Source organism: Rhinoderma darwinii, chromosome 4 (assembly GCF_050947455.1).
Source record: "Rhinoderma darwinii isolate aRhiDar2 chromosome 4, aRhiDar2.hap1, whole genome shotgun sequence".
Lineage (NCBI taxonomy): Eukaryota > Metazoa > Chordata > Amphibia > Anura > Rhinodermatidae > Rhinoderma > Rhinoderma darwinii.
In genome coordinates this window covers 294,266,076-294,282,014 of record NC_134690.1, presented here as the reverse complement: position 1 = coordinate 294,282,014, position 15,939 = coordinate 294,266,076, and the positions used below count along the sequence as shown (strand labels likewise).

The following is a 15,939-nucleotide window of genomic DNA, read 5'->3' as shown; positions in this document are numbered from 1 at the left end:
GGTCCATGGCCTGAGATTACTGTCACGTTGGGTGTGTGGACCCACTGGGCCGTACCGCCTTGATGGTATGGCAGCTGGCCAACAGGACGGAGGTCACAGTCTATAGTTCGTATAGTGTACCTGTGGCAGCTCGGACAGTAGCAATGACAGGCTCGGCTGGGACTTAGGCAGCAGGCAGATGTCAGGCGTGGTACAGCAGGACAGGCATGGAATACAGCAGAGCACGACTACAGCTAAGCACGGCACTTGACCAGGTAGCACGTGATACAGGATACAGGTACATGAACGGGGAACACTGGGAATTGGAAAACACTAGGAGACCATTTGCTAGACAATCTTAGGGTACGACAACAATGCTCAGGCATGGGAGGAAGGGTCTGGGCCCTTCTTATAGTCCAGGGTGCTCATGGGCTAATTTTAACATTAAAGAGACTCTCCACATTATAAGTGCCCTATCTCATACATAAGGAGATGGGCGCTATAATGTAGGTGACAACAGTGCTTTTTGTTTATAAAAACGATCTATTTTTACCACGTTAGGAGCGATTTTAGCTCTATGCTAATTAGTTTCTTAATGCCCAAGTGGGCGTGTTTTTACTTTAGACCAAGTGGGTGTTGTACAGAGGAGTGTATGACGCTGACCAATCAGCGTCATGCACTTCTCTCCATTCATTTAGTCAGCGCATAGTGACACTGCGTTATTCACTGTGTGCTGTCTTATTATGACACATTAACGTTACTGAAGTGTTTAGACAGTGAATAGACATTCCTTCCAGCCAGGACGGGATGTCTATTCACAATCCCGACACTTCGTTAACGTTTCTGTGGGACTTACGGCAGAGCAAGCATAATCTCGCTGTAACCTGTCATTTACAGCGTGCACTCGCGAGATTACGCTTGCTCTGCTGTAAGTCCCACAGAAACGTTAACGAAGTGCAGGGATTGTGAACAGACATCCTGTCATGGCTGGATGGAATGTCTATTCACTGTCTAAACACTTCTGTAACATTAATATGTCAGTAAAAGACAGCACATAGTGAATAACGCAGTGTCACTATGAGATAACTAAATGAATGGGGAGAAGTGCATGACGCTGATTAGTCCGTGTCAAACACTCCCCTGTACAATGCCCTCTTGGTCTAAAGTAAAAACACGCCCACTTGGGCATTAAGAAACGAATTAGTATAAAGCTAAAATACGGATGTCGCTCGGCCGAAGACCTTCCTTTTGGACTGTGTGGGAGCGGCGCATGCGCCGTTCCCACACAGACGGCGTACACCATAGTGAATGGAACGGCTCCCGTTCGCATTCTCTATAGGGATGTATGTGCCGTATAACATCTCTGTATGTGTCGTTAATCGACACATACAGAGATGAAAAAAAAATGGCAGCCCCCATAGTGAAGTAAAAGTTAGAAAAAGAAAAAATGAAAACACAAACACACAAATAAATAAAATTTATTTTAATAACACACTAAAAGCAAATGTATATATAAAAAAATGTTTTTTCGTGACACCTGTCCTTGAAATCCTGTTCCCGCGCCGTCCGGTGGCAAAGCAGACCTGCTCTCTTCTGAGCAGGCCTGCTGCGGTTGCACGACGCAAGCGGCGCAATGATGTCATTGCTCCTCCTGCGTCTATGAAAGGCGCTGATTGGCTGGGCAAAATGACTTGCCCTGTCAATCAGCGCCTTTCAACGACGCGAGTGGCGCAAAGAAGTAATCGCGCCACTTGCGTCGTTGAAAGATGCAGGTACAATTACAGTGCAGGAGGTGGTGGCGGCAGCTGTTTTCAGTGGCGCAGCCACCCCCTCAGAGAGGCAGCAGGCCTCCCTCACGAATGTTGCAGCCCTGGCGCCCCCATCATCCCTCTTAGTTGTGCCCGTGGCACATGCCATGCCTGCCCCCCTTGCTACGCCCATGATGGAAGCCCAGGTTGCTTTGATAGTGGCCTTCAGCTCGTCTACATTGTTGGGTCTGGTGTCCCTCATCTTCCTCTTGACAATACCCCATAGATTCTCTATGGGGTTTAGGTCAGGCGAGTTTGCTGACCAATCAATCACAGTGATACTGTGGTCATTAAACCAGGTATTGGTACTTTTGGCAGTGTGGGCAGGTGCCAAGTCCTGCTGTAAAATGACATCAGCATCTCCATAAAGCTTGTCAGCAGTGGGAAGCATGAAGTGACAGCTGCGTTGATTCTGGACTTGTTATAACACAGTAACCCAACACCAGCAGAGGACATGGCTCCCCAAACCATCACTGACTGTGGAAACTTCACACTGGAACGCAAGCAACTCAGATTGAGTGCCTCTCCACTTTTCCTCAAAACATCTGAAAACAGGACTTTGGACCACTGAGCAACAGACCAGTCCTTTTTCTCTGTAGCCCAGAGAAGCCCAGGTAATGCGACAGTTGTAGCCCATGTCCTGGATACATCTATGTGTGGTGGCTCTTGAAGCACTGAATCCAGCCACAGTCCACTCCTTGTAAATTTCCCCCAGATTCCTGAATGGCCTTTTCTTGACAATCCTTTCAAGCCTGCGGTTATCCCTGTTGCGTGTGCACCTTTTCTACAACACTTTTTCCTTCCTCTCAACTTTCCATTAATAAGCTTGGATACAGCACTCTGTAAACAGCCAGCTTCTGTAGCAATGTCCTTTTGTGGCTTACCCTCCTTGTGGAGGGTGTCAATGACTGTCTTCTGGACAACTGAACCAGACTGTTGGACCATTTAAAGGCTTAGGAAACCTTTGCAGGTGTTTTGTGTTGATTAGCCGATTAGAGTGTGACACCATGTGTCTACAATCTTGAACTTTTACCCATTATTCATATTTTCGGAGAGACTAAATTTGGGGGTTTTCATTAACTGTTAGGGTATGTGCACACGATAAATGTCTTTTACGTCTGAAGAGACAGACTGTTTTCAGGATAAAACAGCTGCGGCGTTTCAGACGTAAAAGCTCCTCCTCGCATTATGCGAGGCGTCTTTGATGCTCGTAAATCTTGAGCTGCTCTTCATTGACTTCAATGAAGAACGGCTCAAATTACATTGCAAAGAAGTGTCCTGCACTTCTTTGCCGAGGCAGTCATTTTACGCGTCGTCGTTTGACAGGTCGTCTGCACAGTACGTCGGCAAACCAATTCAAATGAATGGGCAGATGTTTGCCGCCGTATTGTAGCCCTATTTTCAGACGTAAAACGAGGCATAATACGCCTCGTTTACGTCTGAAAATAGGTCGTGTGAACCCAGCCTTAGCCATAATCATCAAGATTTAAAAAAAAAAAAAAATGCTGGAAATAGATCACTCTGTGTATAATGAATCTATAGAATATGAGAGTTTCACTTTTTTAATTGAATTACTGATATAAATTAACTTTTTGATGATATTCTAATTAATTGAGAAGGACTAGTGTGTATGTGTGTGTGTGTGTGTGTGTGTGTGTGTGTGTGTATATATATATATATGTATATATATGTATCCAATGCAATTTGGCCTTGTATATACTGTATATCAAATGCAATCATAATCACACAAACATACATCCACAACTCCACCCTTACTCAGGTGTCCTCCGGCCTTCTTGATGACTTTTATCCAATCATCTTTCGGTTCCATCATATGGATATCATTATTGCTGCAGTCGTTATCTTTTTTGGATGGTGCTCTTGTACGTAAAATAGGTCTTATAGGCAGTCTTTATTCCCCATTGTCTTTGTCCCACATGTCTGCTGATGTCCCGGGGAGAGGGTTGTGTCCCTACTTAAAGAGACTCTGTCACCGGTTTATCAATTCCCTATCTCCTAACAAATCTAATAGGCGCTTTGCTGCTGATAACTGCAGTGTGCATTTGTTTTTTTTTTTAAAAAATGTTTATTATTTGCAAAGTTATGATAATTTTTCTAAATATGCTAATGTGGCTCTAATAGCCAAATAGCAGGTGACTTTCTTTTCACTCTGGGCGGTGTAATGTTTTCTGTATGACACTGTCCAATCAGTATGCAGCTTCTCCCCCTTCCCTGCCCAACAACACAGTGTGCTCATATAGTACACTGCTCCCATTCCCGACTGTGTTTTCAATTAGCGATATCTCCAATTGTATCACAGCTAGAACTGGTGTCATATGAAACATTAGAATCTCCTCTTTCATATGCCACCAGAACTGCTGTTCTAGCTGGTCGGACAGACCCCCTTCCCTCCTGCTTTAGTTTCACACTGTGTGTGAAGCAGCTCCATGCTGATTGGACAGCCTCAGAGGCTGTGCCGTAGCTCCACCTCAGGAGAATCGCTGCTGTTACCTCCCAGTTGTCTAATAAAGACTAATTTACATATTTGCAAAAATGCTCATAACTTTGCAAATAATAAACTTTTTAAAAAAACAAATTATACTTTAGTTATTAGCAGCAAAGCTCCTATTAGATTAGTAAGGAGATAAGGAGTTTATATACTAGTGACAGTCTCTTTAAGGCTATTTTAACATCAGCATTGCCCTTCCGTTGAGGGGTTTCGTCTGAGGTTTCCGTTGGGTTAACCCCTCAACGGAAAGTCAAACTGAAAGGCAACGCTGATGTCAACAGGCCCTAAAACAATAGCTGTCCATTCCGAGCTCAGGTGTGCCCCTCACTGGTATTATTGAAAGGTTTGTTGACACCGCAGGGGTGGTCTCTATGGCCCTTCCAAAACAATAGCTGTCCCTTCTACGCACACGTGTCCCCTTCATTAGTATAATTGACAATAAGGTACAATAACATCCAGCGCCACAGGGGTTCATTCTATAATCTTTCTCAGGATACACAGGCAAGCCAGATCATCCTGTTGATAATCAGATACCATTTACAACAGACAGCTGTCCATATGATTGATATTCCAGTAATTGAGTTGTATATTCACTCTCTGATACAGGTGAAGTGTGTACCCTTAATACCACAGGCAGTGCATGACTATGAACATTGTGAGGGTTAAGAAACTTTCTTAATGTGGTTTTAAATACTTTGAGGGGTGCAGTTTTTAAAATGGGGTGATTTATGGGGGGTTTCTAATATATTAGGCCCTCAAAGCCACTTCAGTACTGAACTGGTCCCTAAAAAAAAATAGGTTTTGGAATTTTTCTTGACAATGTGAGAAATTGCTAAAGTTCTAAGCCTTGTGACATCCTAGAAAATAAAAGGACTTTCAAAAAATGATGCCAATATAAAGTAGACATGGGAAAATTTTGGTGTTTTTCACAAATAAACACTAAATTTATCACCAAATTTTTCGACTAACATAAAGTACAATGTAATGAGAAAACAATTGTTTTTTCAGTTTCCGGTACATTATATGGTACATTAAATGGTGCCATGATCAACTACAACTCGTCCCTCAAAACAACAAGCCCTCATGTGGCTATGTCGATGGAAAAATAAAAAAGTTATAGCTTTTAGAAGGCGGGGAGGAAAAAACTAAAAATGAAAAACCAAAAATTAGCCTGATCATTAAGGGGTTAAACAAAAATTATTTTTTGTTTTTGCATCGCCGTATTCCAAGAGCCATAATTTTTGTATTTTTCCGTCTATGTATCTATATGTGAGCTTGTTTTTTACGGGACTATAAGATATGTAATTTTAATTGATAGCATTTTATATTACATGGGACTTATTGATTAACTTTTAAAAAAATTTTTGGGTGGTAGAATGAAAAAAAAAAAGCAATTCCGCTGTTGTTTTTTTGCAACTTTTTTTTTGTACGCCGTTCACCATGCGGTTGAAATAACTATTAGTTAACTCTATTCTTTGGGTCATTACGCATATATGGTTTTCGCTGATTGTATTTTTTTTTTTACTTTTACAATTTTAAACCACTTTTTATTGAAAAAATTATTTGATTTTTACTGTGCACTTTTTTTTTAAGAGCTTTCCTTAGGCTAAGTTCACACTAGCATTAGTATATGTTTACCTCTCTTCCGTCAGAGGAAGGGAGGATCGAAAGATTAAACGGAAAGCAATGGTTCTGTTAAAATTACCATTTATTTCAGTTGCTCAGTTGATTTCAGTTGCTTTTTGTTTCAGTTGCTTTCCGTTTGTCTCCGTTCGCTAGGTTTCCATTTTTTTTGATGGAAGCAAAGGTACAGTCTGCAGAACTTTTGTTTCCTTGGAAAAAAACGGAAACCTACAGAAAGCAACTGAAGCAAAAGAATTACCATTGAAATCAATGGTAATTCTAACGGAACTGTTGCTTTCCGTTTAATCTTTTGATCGTCTGACTCACGAGAGTTAAATGTATACTAACGCTAGTGTGAACTTAACTGTTTTTAGTCATTTATTTTAGTTCCAGTAGGGGACTTCACAATGCCATCTTTTGATTGCAGATATGATATTTTGGTACACTAAGGCCTTATGCACACGACCGTGCATTTGCGGCCATAAACTATAAACAATTGTGGAGCAGCAATTGCTGATAGTATAAAACACATGTTAACCTATGGGCGAACGCACACGACCGTGGTTTACGTGGTTTCCACGGTCCGTGTAATGCCAGGGGCCCAGACTGCAAAAAAATAAAAAATAGGACACATCATTATATGGTCCGCATTTGTGGTCTGGGCTCATTAAAATCAATGTGTGCACCGTCCGTGATTTGCAAATGGCCCGCGGATGAAATTCCACGGCCCGTCCATTCCGTTTGCATGAGGCCTAGGTATACCAAAGCATTACTGGTCTGTCAGTGTAAGGGTAGGATAACCAATAAATACATAGGACAATTTTGTATATATGAGAAGTACATAACTTGCTTTAACCCTTCCCGCACCTTGGCGGACACGAACGCCCAGATGAGCAGTATCTTCGCGCACCTGGGTGTGCAGTTACGTCCGCGCTTTAACTGCCTTGCTCTCCCCGTTGCCGATTAGCGGCCTGTCACCGCTGAAATCGGCATTTAACCGATCACCACATTGAAGAGGTTTAGAGTAGATCGGCAGCCCCCCACATGCATTTGCTGGCGATCCTCATCACGGCAACCAGAGGCCAGACAATGACCTCCGGGTTGCCATGTACGGAAGCCTCGGAGGAGCAGCCTCCGGCCGGTTCTCCGAGTCTTCCTGTCAGTGTGACTGTCACGTCACAATGACAGTTAGAACACATTACACTACGTAGGTAGTGTAATGTGTTCTAGCAGCGATCAGAGCTGCAAATCTAAATGTCCCCTAGTGGGATATGTAAAAAAAGTAAAAAAAAGGTAATACATTTTTTTTAAAAATTGTAAAAATAAAAGTTATAAGTCATATAAACAAAAAATGCTTTTTTTCCTATAATAAGTCTTTTATTATAGGAAAAAAATTAACACGTTAAAAAAAAGTACACATATTTGGTATCACCGCGTTCGTAACGACCCCAACTATAAAACTGTAATATTATTTTTCCCACACAGTGAACACCGCAAAAAAAATAAACGAAAAACAATGCCAGAATCACAATTTTTTGGGTCACCACCCCTCCCAAATTATATAATAAAAAGTGATAAAAAAAGTCGCATGTGCGCCAAAATGGTACCAATACAAACTACAACCCGTCCCGCCAAAAATAAGTCCTTACACAGCTTTTTTGACTGAAAAATAAAAAAAGTTATCGCTCTCAGAATATGGTGACACCAAAAAAAAAATTATTTTATAAATAAGTGATTTTATTGCACAAACGCTGCAAAACATAAAAAAATTATATACATATGGTATTGCCGTAATCGTATCGACCCGCAGAATAAAGTAGAATGGTCAGTTATAGCCCAGGGTGAACGCCATATAAAAAAAAGAATAAAAAACATTGGCAGAATTCATGGTTTTTGGTCACCTTGCTTGGCAAAAAATGGAATAAAAAGTGATCAAAAAAATTTCTGGTACCCAAAATGGTACCAATGAAAACTACAGATTGTCCCACAAAGAATAAGCCCTCACACAGCTCCGGTGGAGAAAAAATAAAAAAGTTCTGGCTCTAAGAATATGGCGATGCAAAATGTGCAGTGTTCCAAAAGCAGATAAGATTAGGCGCCATTTATCAGTGCGACACCGGCCACATATCTGCGGATTATTATTTATTTACCCCATTATTATACCCTCTTATTATGCCCTGATGTTCTCCGCGTAGATAACATATGCCCCCACATTCTAAACTGAAATAACAGTAAAACGCCAAACAGAACTAACAAGCTAAATCTGCGCGCCAAATGCCGCTCCCTCCCTTCTGAGTCCTACAGCGTGCCCAAACAGCAGTCTACGTCCACTGATATGGCATCGCCATACCCGGGAGAAACCAGTTAATATTTTATGAGGTATTTGTCTTCAGTGGCACAAACTGGGTATAACATATTGTGTACTAAAATGGCATATCAGTGGAAAATTTTAATTTTTACTCTGCACCATCCGCTGCGCATTAACCCCTTCGCGCACCACGACATAGCATGTCGTAGTGTGGGGGGTGATGTATGGAGCGTCTCACGTGAAAAATAAAGAATATAAAACGGCAAAATCGCTGTTTTTTGGTCACCTTGGCTCTACCAAAAAATGTATTAAAAAGTGCTCAAAAAGTTGTATGTACCAAAAAAATGGTACCAATAAAAATGACTGCTCGTCCCTCAATAAATAAGCCCACACACCACTCTATTGACGAAAAAATAAAAAATTTATGGCTCTTGGAAAGCGGGGAGGGAAAAACTAAAAAGGAAAAGTAAAAAATGGTTCAGTCCGGAAAGGGTTAATTACTTTCTAATGAAAAACATTTATAACCACACGTGGGGTATAACCGTACTCGGGAGAAATTGCTTTACAAATGTTGGGCGGCTTTTTTCTCCTTTATTCTTTGTGAAATTGAAAAAATTCAACATTTTAGTGGAAGAAATGTTGATATTAATTTTCACGGCCTAATTCTAACAAATCCTGCAAAAGACTTGTGGGGTCTAAATGCTCACTATACCCCTAGATAGATTCTTTAAGTGGTGTAATTTCCAAAATGGGGGTCACTTTTGGGGGGTTTCCACTGTTTTGGCCTCTCAGGGGCTTTGCAAATGCGACATGTCATCCAAAAACCGTTTCAGCTAAATTTGAGCTCCAAAAGCTAAATAGCGCACCTTCCCTTCTAAGCCCTGCTGTGGGTCCAAACAGCAGTTTATTACCACATATAGCATATTTCCGTAATCGGGAGAAATTGTTTTACAAATGTTGGGGTGCTTTTTCTCCTTTATTCCTTGTAAAAATTAAAAATGGGTACCTTTTTTCAGAAAAAAAGTAGATTTTTACCTTTACAGAATAACTCCAATGAATTCAGCAAAACAACTGTGAGGTCAAAATGCTAACTTTACCCCTAGAAATATTCCTTGATGAGTGTAGTTTCCAAAATGGGGTCACTTTTCGAGGGTTTCCACTATTTTGTTCCCTCCAGTGCATTGCAAACGCGACTGAAAACTTTTCCAGCAAATCAGAATTTCAAAATCCAAATAGTGCTCCTTCCATTCTGAGTCCTGCTGTTGGTCCAAACAGCAGTTTATTACCACATATGGGGTATTGCTATAATCGGGAGAAATTGCTTTACATATGTTGGGGTGTTTTTTCTCCCTTATTCCTTGAAAAAATTAAACAATTCTAAGTTTTTTCAGAAAAAAAGTAGATTTTCATCTTCACATACTAATTCAAATAAATTTAGCCAAAAAACTGTGGGTTCAAAATGCTAACTAGACCCCTAGATAAATTCCCTGAGGGGTGTAGTTTCCAAAATGAGGTCACTTTTGGGGGTCTTTATTGTTTTTGCCCCTCAAGACCTCTTCAAACCTGACATGGTACCTAAAATATATTCTAAAAAAAAAGGAGGCCCCAAAATCCACCAGGTTCTCCTTTGCTTCTGAGTCCTGTATTTCAGTAAATTAGCGCACTAGGGTCACATGTGGGATATTTCTAAAAACGGCAGAATCTGGGCAAAAAATAATGAGTTACATTTCTCGGGTAAAACTTTCTGTGGTATAGAAAAAAATGTATTACAAATGAATTTTGACAAAAAAAAATTAAATTTGTAAATTTCACCTCTACTTTGCTTTAATTCCTGTGAAACGTCTAAAGGGTTAAAACACTTTCTGAATGCTGTTTTGAATACTTTGAGGGATTCAATTTTTAAAATGGGGTGATTTATGGGGACTTTCTAATATATAAGGCCCTCAAAGCCACTTCAGACCTAAAGTGGACCTTGTAAAAATCGCCTGTTGAAATTTTCTTCAAAATATGAGAAATCGCTGCTAAAGTTCTAAGTCTTGAAACGTCCTAGAAAAATAAAAGAATGTTCAAAAAATGATGCAAACATAAAGTAGACATATGGGAAATGTAAAGTAGTAACTATTTAGTGTGGTATTACTATCTGTTTTACAAGTAGATAAATTTAAATTGAGAAAAATGCTAATTTTTGCCAATTTTCTTTAAATCTTGGTGTTTTTTTACAAATAAATATTGAATTTATCGACCAAATTTTTTCACTAACATAAACTACAATATGTCACGAGAAAACAGTCTCAGAATCACTTGGATAGGTAAAAGCATTCCCAAGTTATTACCACATAAAGTGTCAGGGTATGTGCACACACACTAATTACGTCCGTAATTGACGGACGTATTTCGGCCGCAAGTACCGGACCGAACACAGTGCAGGGAGCCGGGCTCCTAGCATCATACTTATGTACGATGCTAGGAGTCCCTGCCTCTCCGTGGAACTACTGTCCCGTACTGAAAACATGATTACAGTACGGGACAGTTGTCCTGCAGAGAGGCAGGGACTCCTAGCATCGTACATAACTATGATGCTAGGAGCCCGGCTCCCTGCACTGTGTTCGGTCCGGGTCTTCCGGCCGAAATACGTCCGTCAATTACGGACGTAATTAGTGTGTGTGCACATACCCTCAGTGTCAGAGTTGAAAAATAGTCTTCTTCCTGAATGCCAAAACAGGCTCAGTCCTGAAGGGGTTAATGTATAAATACATCAATAAAAGCATAAAAGTTAAAGATAAAATTGGAGAAGGAATTAGCAAATAATGCAAATATATATATGTATTTATGGAACAGGTATTTTTCCCATGTGCACATATGCTCACAACCACCACTGATAATAGGTAAATGGCTACATAGTAAATGTATAGGTTAGTACAAATTTGTATCAGAATAGGGATAATGCAGCAACAGAATGACATTAATGACATATCAAACACAGCCTACCGCCTGGACCCAACGTACGTTTCGCCCAAAGCTTCATCCGGGGAATTAAGTGTAAGGGTAGGGACACACGGGGCGAATACGCTGCGTGAAAGTACATAACGTATCCGTCCTGGAAACCGAAGGTCTGCTGAGGAAATACAGCAGGGAAAAAAATACTTACCACCTTGTTGTGATGGCCTAGTCATGACGATGCGTCCCTCTGCTCTGAGTATAGTCTGGCCTCCTGGGATGATGCTTTAGTCCATGTGATCGGTACAGCTTTTGATTGGCTACAGCAGTCAAATGGGATGAAACGTAAGTATAGGCTTTTTTTATTAAATTTAAAAAAAGGTTATTTTTTGTCATTTGCGATTTTTTAGCGGAATGTCGCAACCCATGGCTATTTGTTGTCGGTTTTACCTCCCCATTGAATTCAGTGGGGAAATCCCGCAACAGAAGAGCAGAGATTCCGCTGCATAAATTGACATGCTCCGGATTAGGAAACCACACCACAGGTCAATTTGTGAACGGTTTCTCCTCTGATTTTGTTTTGCTGTGTGTGGATGACATTTGTTCAGTACTTGTCCATATACCTCCCAACAATCCTGGATTCAGCAGGACACTCCCGGATTCCGGGCGGTGTCCCGCTGACCCTGACGGCCAGGGATAGGTCACGCTGTCAACTGTATCTGTGTCTTCAGGACGCAGATACAGTTGAACCCAATGCTGGAGCAGGGAACCGTCAGCTCCCAGCTTCAGCATTTGTTCAGAACGGAGGAGCAGAGGGAGCTCCTCCGCTCGCCGAGGACTCCCCGGGCACAGCGCTACTTTAAGCGCTGGGACCCGGGAAGCCCTTTGTCCATATATGGACAGTGACATCAGGGGTTCCTCCTGAAGAGGAATCCCCATTGCCGACACATTGGCCGGGGATTCCGTGCCTAGACGGAACCCCTGAGGTCACTGTCCATATATGGACAGTGATGTCAGGGGTTCCTCCTGGAGCGGAATCCCCAGCCAGAGCATTGGCAACGCTCTGGCAGGAGATTCTGCACCAGGAATAGGCAATGTCGTCACTGTCCATACATGGAGAGTGACATCAGGGGTTCCCTCTAGGAGCGGTATCCCCTGCCTATGCTCTGACTGGGGATTCCTCTTCTAGAGGGAGTCCCCATGGCGCTATCTACAGGGGGTAGCGCTATCTCTGGGGGGGTTGCCCGATCTGCAACGGGGTGTGGCACTATCTACATGGGCACTGTGGCACTATATGGGGCACTATCTACAGGGAACACTGGCACTATCTACATGGGCACTGTGGCACTATATGTGGCACTATCTACTGGGAACACTGGAACTATACATGGGCACTGTGGCACTATCTACATGGGCACTGTGGCACTAGGATCAGCTAAGAGGGCATTATGCTGTATGGGGGAAATTATGGGTGCATTATAGTGTATATGGGCATTATAATGTATGGGGCAGCTATGGGGGCATTATACTATATGGGGGAGCAATGGGGAATTATGCTGTATGGGGGCATTAAGCTGTATGAGGGCAGCTATGGGGGAATTATATTGTATAAGGGCAGATATGGTGACATTATAGTGTATGGGGCAGATTGAAGCATTATGCTGTATGAGGGCAGCGATTGGGGCATTATAGTGCATGGTTGCAGGTAAGGGGTCATTATAATGTATGGGACAGTTATGGGGCATTATACTGTATGGTGGGAGCTATGTGGGCATTATACTATATGATGGGGGCTAGAGGGAATTATACTGTGTGGGGGAAGCTATTTAGCATTATACTGTGTGAGGCACTTTGGGAGCATGATACTATGTGGACTGAACAGTGTGTGTATGGGCGGATACTGGGCAAGATTAGAGGCGAGGCTTAAAAGGGAAATTTGTTTCCCTCTTTGCGATACTTGAAAGTTGGGAGGTATGATTATATTAGTAGCAATGTAAGATAGATTCCAGTGTATTATAGAGCAGCAAAAGGAGGAGGCTAGAAGAAGTGGCAGAGGTAAATCACAGCTTACTCCTCGTTGTGGTGTGCTACTATCTTACTTCATGCAGGATGCAGTTATATTAGAAACAATGTAAAATGGACTTTAGTGTATTATAGAGCAGCAAAAGGTGAAGGCTGGAAGAAGCGGCAGAGGCAGGGGCGTAACTAGGAAAGACTGGGCCCCATAGCAAACTTTTGACTGGGACCCCCCTCCCCTGGGTGTCACACAACCCCCCCATGTAGATAGTGCCTTTTTTACAGCCCTCCCAGTAGATAGCGCCATACAGCCCCCTCTGTAGATAACGCCATACAGCCCCCTTGTAGATAACGCCATACAGCCCCCTTTGTAGATAGCGCCATACATCCCCCTGTAGATAACGCCATACAGCACACCTGTAGATAACGGCATACATCCCCCAGTAGATAACACCATACATCCCCCTGTAGATAACGCCATACAGCCCCCTCTGTAGATAACGCCATACAGCCCCCTTTGTAGATATCTACAGAGGGGGCTGTATGGCGTTATCTACAAAGGGGGCTGCATGGCGTTATCTACAGGGGGGGCTCTGTATGGCGTTCTCTACAGTGGGGTCTGTATGGCGTTATCTACTGGGGGGCTGTATGGCGTTATCTACAGGGGGGCTGTATTGCGCTATCTACAGGGTGGCTGTATGGCGTTATATAAAGGGGGGTCTGTATGGCGTTATCTACAGAGGGGGCTGTATGGCGCTATCTACAGAGGGGGCTGTATGGAGTTATCTACAGGGGGCTGTATGGCGTTCTCTACAGGGGGGGCTGTATGGCGTTCTCTACAGAGGGGGCTGTATGGCGTTCTCTACAGAGGGGGCTGTATGGTGTTATCTACAGAGGGGGCTGTATGGCATTATCTACAGGGGGGGCTGTATGGCGTTCTCTACAAGGGGGCTGTATGGCGTTCTCTACAGAGGGGGCTGTATGGCGCTAACGCCATACAGCCCCCCTGTAGAGAACGCCATACAGTCCCCCCTGTAGAGAACGCCATACAGCCCCCCCTGTAGAGAACGCCATACAGCCCCCCCTGTAGATAACGCCATACGGCCCCTCCCTGTAGGGAACGGCATACAGCCCCCCCTGTACGGAACGGCATACAGCCCCCCTGTAGGGAACGCTATACAGCCCCCCCTGTAGGGAATGCCATACAGCCCCCCCTGTAGGGAACGCCATACAGCGCCCCCCTGTAGGAAACGTCATACAGCCCCCCTGTAGGAAACTCCATACAGCCCCCCCTGTAGGAAACTCCATACAGCCCCCCCCTGTAGGGAATGCCATACAGCCCCCATCCTGTAGGAAACGCCATACAGCCCCCCTCCTGTAGGAAACGCCATACAGCCCCCCCCTGTAGGGAACGCCATACAGCTCCCCCTGTAGGGAATGCCATACAGCCCCCCCCTGTAGGGAATGCCATACAGCCCCCTGTAGGAAACGCTATACAGCCCCCCTGTAGGAAACGCCATACAGCCCCCCCCTGTAGGGAACTCCATGACTAACCTCTGACTTCCGGCGCTCCATTCATTTCTACGGAGCTGCCGACGCAGACCCCGGAGGTCCGAGGTTTGTGATGGAGAACCTAAGGGGACTTTCAGTCCCCCGTTCTCCCTATCAATGCCAGCGATCACGCATGTATCCCCTATCCTGTGAATAGGGGATACATGTCTTTTGTTTAATGGCAGAGCGGGGAGATACCTCCCTGCTCTGCCGTAGTGTTTAGTGGCGTCGCGCTGTAGCATCCATAGCGGCTGCTAGCGGAGCCCCCGGCCATGGTGGGGGCCCGTGCCGTCGGGTGACACGGGCCCCCTCAGGCCCCGTAGGTACGCCACTGGGCAGAGGGAAATCCTGCCAAAGATTTTGTAAGTTGATTCAGCAGCAATGCATATTTATTTATTTATTTATTTATTTATTTATTTATAGTGTTTAGGTGGCACTAGTGTTCGCAGAGTGCTGTCGCCATTTTTGGATACTATATATATATATATATATATATATATATATATATATATATATATAACTGTGTAGGAAGTAAATAAGCAGGAATATGTAACCCGCATATATCCTAATTAATACACTAGAAAGTGCATGCTTTTGCAGCTTCACAACACTTTCACATCCTGCTATACAGTTGTGATATACTTTTGTTCCCAAGATCATATACTCAATATATGTAATAAAAAAAATTCCACTCTGCCACTGACTTTTATTGTAAAATAAAAGTATATTGTGTCTTAAACATTTTCTGTGATATTGGATTTCATCGCAGTCTAGTTTATAAGAAAAAAGTTGGGTAGTTAGATGGTCGCATACATGGCTAAAGGTGAACTTTACAGATTAGAGAGTATTAAAGGGTTTCCCCTCGATTAAATAGTACATTTCTCTGTTAGATCATGAGAATCAAAATAATTAAAAAAAATGCTCCAGTGTCTAGATATTGCTTTCACATATTTGTTATCGTACCACTGATGTTCTTTTGATTCCCTCTCAAAACGCCCACCTAATGTGTCCAGTAATGGTGGACAAAAATGCCTAGTAGCTCACTCCCACCGGCTGATCCGTACATGGGCAGTGGAGTGATTACTGCTATTGTGCAGGCTATCTAATAAGAATTTTGGCTTTCGGAATTGGCTATCATAGGCTATGTTCATATCTGCTTCGGGCTATTTCGTTGTTCTGCTCCGACAGAGGAATAGAACAAGGAAACA

The 15,939-nt window shown here is 43.0% G+C and overlaps 1 protein-coding gene across 5 annotated transcripts in view; it reads left to right on the top strand.

Moving 5' to 3' along the window:
• Nucleotides 1-15,939, top strand: part of PCNX2 (pecanex 2) — a 934,799-nt gene that overhangs the window by 543,496 nt on the left and 375,364 nt on the right. The window lies entirely within an intron of this gene.